We start from the raw sequence: 6,563 nt of genomic DNA, 5'->3' as shown, positions 1-6,563 counted from the left end.
TTTGTATTGTTGTGTAGTTTGTATTGTTGGGTAGTTTTTATTGTTGGGTGTTTACATTGTTGGGTAGTTTGTATTGTTGGGTAGTTTGTATTGTTGGGTAGTTTGTATTGTTGGGTAGTTTACATTGTTGGGTAGTTTACATTGTTGGGTAGTTTACATTTTGTTGGGTAGTTTACATTGTTGGGTAGTTTACATTGTTGGATAGTTTACATTGTTATATCCTTGAGCTCGCTATTGTCTTCTACAGCAAGCACAATGCTTTAATCCCATCCAGTGTATTTTTTTAAACAATTTATTAGGGGCTCATACAACTCTTTTTTTTTAATTTTAACAATTTATTAGGGGCTCATACAATTCTTATCACAGTTCATACATATACATACATCAATTGTATAAAGCACATCTGAACAGTCTTTGCCCTAATCATTTTTTTCTCCTCTTTTCTTTTTTTACATTTTATTAGGGACTCATACAACTCTTATCACCATCCATACATATACATACATCAATTGTATAAAGCATATCCATACATTCCCTGCCCCAATCATTCTCAAGGCATTTGCTCTCCACTTAAGCCCCTTGCATCAGGTCCTCTTTTTTTTTTTCCCTCCCTCCCCTTTCCCCCCTCCCTCATGTGTCCTTGGTAATTTATACCTCGTTATTTTGTCATATCTTGCCCTATCCGGAGTCTCCCTTCCCCCCTTCTCTGCTGTCCCTCTCCCAGGGAAGAGGTCACATGTGGATCCTTGTAATCAGTTCCCCCTTTCCAACCCACTCACCCTCCACTCTCCCAGCATCGTCCCTCACACCCTTGGTCCTGAAGGTATCATCCACCCTGGATTTCCTGTACCTCCAGCCCTCATATGTACCAGTGTACAGCCTCTGTCCTATCCAGGCCTGCAAGGTAGAATTCGGATCATGGTAGTTGGTGGGAGGAAGCATCCAGGATCTGGGGGAAAGCTGTGTTCTTCATCGGTACTACCTCGCACCCTAATTAACCCATCTCCTCTCCTAAACGCCTCTATGAGGGGATCTCCATTAGCCGACACTTGGTCCTTGGGTCTCCACTCTGCACTTCCCCCTTCATTTGATATGGTATATATATACATATACATATACACATATATACACATACATACACACACTTATATAGTTGTTTGTTTTTTTTTGCATGATGCCTTATACCTGGTCCCTTGGCACCTCGTGATCGCACTGGCCGGTGTGCTTCTTCCATATGGGCTTTTTTGCTTCTGAGCTTGATGGCCGCTTGTTCACCTTCAAGCCTTTAAGACCCCAGACACTATCTCTTTTGATAGCCGGGCACCATCAGCTTTCTTCACCACATTTGCTTATGCACCCATTTGTCTTCAGCGATCCTATCATGGAGGTGTGCAGTCAATGATATGATTTTTTGTTCTTTGATGCCTGGTAACTGATCCCTTTGGGACCACTCGATCACACAGGCTGGTGTGGTCTTCCATGTGGACTTTGTTGCTTCTGAGCTAGATGGCCGCTAGTTTATCTTCAAGCCTTTAAGACCCCAGTCACTATCTCTTTTGATAGCCGGGCACCATCAGCTTTCTTCACCACATTTACTTGTTCACCCACTTTGACTCCAGCCGTTGTGTCGGGAGAGTGAGCATCATAGAGTTCCAATTTAATAAAAGAAGGTATTCATGCATTGAGGGAGTGTTTGAGTAGAGGCCCAAGGTCCTTCCGCCAACCTTAATACTTGACCTATAAATATAGACACATAGATCTATTTCCCCATCCTCCTATATATATTTGCATGTACATGTCTTTGTCTAGACCTCCATGAATGCCCTTTGACTCCTAGCTCTTTCCTCCATCTCCCTTGACTTTCCTCCTCAGTGTATTTTTTAAAACCAAGCAAAATAGATTTTATCTCAAGACCTATGATTTGGATCACTGTTTTATTTCTATCATGCATTTTCACTCAGGTTTAGCTTCTGGAGATAGAGTATTCAGTTATAATAACTTTTAATGTCCTTAGCCAATATTTGAATAATCTATGCCATTTTGCATTCAGTTTTTCTCATTATAACTTTTATTTTCCTGCTTCTTTCATGTCTAATAACTTCTGTTTGTATGCTAGACTTAAAGATCTGTGCTGGGAAAAAGAAAAGTTACTTAGGAAGAGTTTAATTTTTCCCCAACAGTTTTATGAGCACATAATTTGCATTTCATAGAGTTGAATCATTCAATCGTTCAAACATACCAAGGGCATTTCCTTCCCCCCTAGTTGATTTGTCCCCAATATGTGCTATGTAATCATGATATCATGATGACCTCCAGTGCTCGCCTGCCCCTCCTACCTTCATTATTTACTCTCAAACTCCCATTGCCCTCCCAATTACCAGTTCTCCTCCCCTTATTTCCCTGTACCACCTTGTATCAGTTATTATCATCATATATGCACTCCTCCTGCGCTCCACATCTTGGAAATCCCACAGAAAACAATGAACAATCACACTGAGGTGGTAAAGATGAGATCACTTAGAATAAAGGCAAAAATACAAATCATCCAGGAGAGGGAGAACACTCCCTTCAACATTCAAGAAGCCAGGCAAGAAGTTTTTGTCATTGAACATCTAAGAGATACTTTCTCCCAGAACAAATTCATGTCTGTAAGGAGGGAAACTGGCCAAGTATGAAGTTCTGTCCAGCACAATCAAGGTTACAATAGTTTCTGCCTGCTAGTTGGGCTGTCCTGGACTCTTGTCTTTGGCTATAGCGGATCTGCTAGCAGGTGGTTCTTACTACACACTTTGTAGATGATTTTAGGGCTCCCCCTGTCCTCCATAGCCTTCTACAAATTGAGTGTTCATAATTTTAACTCTGATACTTTTCTCTTCACCATATTTTAATTTTGTAATTGTCATCTTTGGATCAAACTAGCTGGTACGCTTCTTCTGTAGCTGATGTGCTTCTTTTGTGCAGACTTAGTTAATTTCTCGCTTAGATGACTGCTTGTTTGAATACAATCCTTGAAGACCACAGGCACTGTTGTAATTGATAGCTGGGGCCCATCTACTTGCTTCACCACACTTTGCATAGCACCCTATCTTCAGTGATCATTTTATGAAGGTGAGTATCAAGAAGGGCCATGATGTATAAACAAATTGTCCTTACATTGGAGCTAGGATTTTTTTTGCTTGTTCAAGTCTATATAACGGCTAGTCTCACTGAGGAGAGAACACCGGAATAGGTTAGACTTTTTTGTGAGCTAGGATTTTATTTGAGCCCAGAACTCCTTTCTGGAGGTATGTTTTGGTTTTTTTCACCCTCTTTAATTAGTATAAAACAACAATACAAATAATCAATGAGAGGGAGATTGGGCCTTAATACATATGTAGTGTCATTCTGTAGTTCAATCATATCAAACATAATTGTACCATTGCACCCATAATCATGTCCCTGACATTCATTAACCAAAAGAACAGAGAAACAAATACGACAGATTCAAGAGGGTACCCTCCAGTGGTGGCACCCCTCTGAGATACACCCTAATATATACAAGCATAAGCAAAATATAGCAGAATGGCCATCACAGGGTTGCTGGAATCGTACATATCTTAATGCAGCATACAGGGCGTTGATACAGCACATTTTGTTTGTCCACCAACAGTACAACACTCCTGGTACAGGTGTCTTCTGTTTCCTCAGACACTATGTATTTTCTGGCTTAAGTTCTCAGAATACTAATGTGTCTGAGGTAGAGTCCTGTCTGGGGTCTCCCAGATGCAGCTTCTGGAGCATGCTGTGCATCCCTAAGGTGCAGGTTTCAGTGTCCCAGTGTTCTACGGCACCTGGCCTGGGTTCCCAGGATACCCCCAGATGCTCTAGGTCTGTTCTGCCCACCCCCAGTGTGTTAGGGAGGGTTCTCTAGGGAAACAAAACCAGGACAAAACACCTAGTCTAAACGGAAGTACTAAGGACTCAATTCAACTCACTTTTATGGAAGAGTTAATATACTGGAAGTCCTTCAACTCACATGGGCGGCAGGGTCCAAGGTCAAGGAAGTAGACAGTGGAGTCCTCCCTTGGAAAACGCAGGCAGAGTCTGCCCACAGACAGCAAACAGCACTGCAAATCAGACACAATCAGTACCTCTGGAGCTTATTGAAGCAGGTCCGGATAGGATACCGAGCTCAAGCAATACAAGGTGACAGGATGGACCAGACTCAAACTCAAGCAGTGTATACGCCAGCAGCTTGGCAAAGCAGGTCTTGAAGGAGCCTCAAGCTCTAGCGAGATGATCCACGTGTTGACTTTACTCACAGGTAGTGTAGCTCACAGGTTAAGGCAGAAGATTAGCTAAAGCAGCAGTCGTATCATCAAGACAAAGTAATGTGTAATCAGGACTTGCAGAGTCATTTAGCACTTTGCCCTCCAATCAAACTGAAACCTGATTAATCCCACATATTCCTATTGGACAGGTTAGCACTATAAACCTTACTATCACATTGGGAATGCTGCAAGAGACCCTCCCCATCAATTGTTCCCAGGAGCATTCTCAGTCTCTTCTCCCCCCATCTGGAGGACTGCCCTCTCTCCCCTCCCCTCAGCAGACATGCACCTACGTCTCCCCTAACTTGACTGTTTCCTCTCCTCACTCCTGCCTTGCCCTGCCCATAAATAAGCCTCATCCCTCTGATAGACTCACCTCCCTCTCCAGGGGACCTCACCCTAATTCCACTTGGCTACCACTCAACAGGCAGCATTACCCACTCCCCACACACCTGCCCATTTGAGCTCAACTGTCCTGAGGTGCCCCAGGCCAAGTGCAGGTTTACTTTTAAGATTTGTTCTGCAGAACCAGGACAGCATTTAGTCTAGAATTAATTTTACTCTACTTTAGGGCAAAGACTTTTCTTATTTATTTAACTGATACCCAATTTATTATGAGATTTTTCACCTTATGTTTTGGGAGCAATTTCCTGCTCTGTCTGAATCTTAGACATTGTCTCTGTAATCTGTTAGAGAGGTGTTTTCACCCTGGCTTGAATAGCTTTCTCACCTATGTGCACGGATTAGAAGTAGCCAGTTGGATACCCAGGGAAGAATCACTGTAGATCTCTGGTGTTCTCGCTGTGAACATTTATCTCCTATGTTATTCTTTTGGGTAATGACTGTGATCTCCATTTCCCTTATTCATTGAGAAAACTGGGCTTCTGTTTGAGTTCTCCATGCTCACATTATGGTCAGGAACCATCCTCCAGAACATAAGCCCAGTCGCAAGACCCAGCTCTCAGTGCTTTGAGAAAATTATGAAGTATATTGTGTCAAGCTTGTTAGTTGTTTCATAAGAAGGGCAAATCTAATTTCTGTTTCTCTCAAAGTAGAAATGGACAAAAACATATTTAATGACTGATTTTATATTTTCATGGCTGGTGTTAATCAAATATTCTTTTACACTTTAAACCAGTTTTGGGAAGTTATTTTTCTAGAAAATTGTGTATCCAAAATAATAGTGGACTTTCCAGTAGAACATGGCCACCAGAAAACAGGTACAGGAAGACTGTACATCAAAATCCTGGCCAATAGAATCCAACAACATATCAAAAACTAATGATCAAAACATCAAATGATCAAAAACATATAAGAAACTAATGACATTATTACCAAGAACACAAGGATTTATTCAATATTAAAAAAATAATTAATATAGTCTACCACATAAACAAGATAAAAATAAGAACCACATGATCATATCAATAGGTGCTGAAAAGTCCAAAGGTGTTTGACAATATTCAACACATACTCCTGATAAAAACACAACGGAAAAGAGTAGAGAGGAAATTCCTCAGCATAATAATGGATATGTATATATCCATATGTGTGTGTGTGTGTATACATATACATATATAGATAGATATATACACAATGACCAGCATCTAGCTCCCATTTACATACAAACCAGATAAAGATGCCCCTATCATCACTCTGGGAGTTTTAGCCAGAACATTTACACACAAAAAAGAAATCAAGGGAATACAGCTGGACAAAGAAAGAAGTTAAACTCATTATTTGCAGATGTTATGAATTTATATGTAGAAAACCTCAAGGATTCAACAAAAAGATTGTTGGAAACAAGAGATTCAATAATGTGACAGGATACAAGAGGAACAAGTAACAGTCAATAAGATTCCTGTATGTTAACGATAGATTCCAAAAAGACATCAATGAAACAATACCATTTACAATAGCCACATAAATGATGAAATGCTTAAGTGTAGACCTAACCAAAAGACTTGTAAAAGAAAACCACACATCATAATTTATAAATGGCAGAATATTTTGTGTTTGTGGACAACTAGGTTTAATATCATAAAAGTCTTTCAAATCAATATAGAAATACAATGCAATTAACAATCTGAAATCCAACTTTGTTCTTTAAAGGAATGGAAAATGTAATCGCCAACTTCATATGGAGAGGGAAGAGACTGAGGATTATCAAAGAAAAACAAAGTAGAAGCCTTGAACTATCTGACTTCAAAATGTATAAAGTAGTCAAAATATCTTGATACTGGAACAATAATA

The 6,563-nt window shown here is 40.3% G+C and overlaps 1 pseudogene; it reads right to left on the bottom strand.

Moving 5' to 3' along the window:
• Positions 1-3,175: 3,175 nt before the first annotated feature.
• Positions 3,176-3,261, bottom strand: LOC142454043 (small nucleolar RNA SNORA28; annotated as a pseudogene).
• Between the last annotated feature and the right edge of the window lie 3,302 nt (positions 3,262-6,563).

Source organism: Tenrec ecaudatus, chromosome 7 (genome assembly GCF_050624435.1).
Source record: "Tenrec ecaudatus isolate mTenEca1 chromosome 7, mTenEca1.hap1, whole genome shotgun sequence".
Classification (NCBI taxonomy): Eukaryota; Metazoa; Chordata; class Mammalia; order Afrosoricida; family Tenrecidae; genus Tenrec; species Tenrec ecaudatus.
The sequence above is the reverse complement of the archived record's forward strand: the minus strand, read 5'-3'. Positions and strand labels throughout refer to the sequence as shown.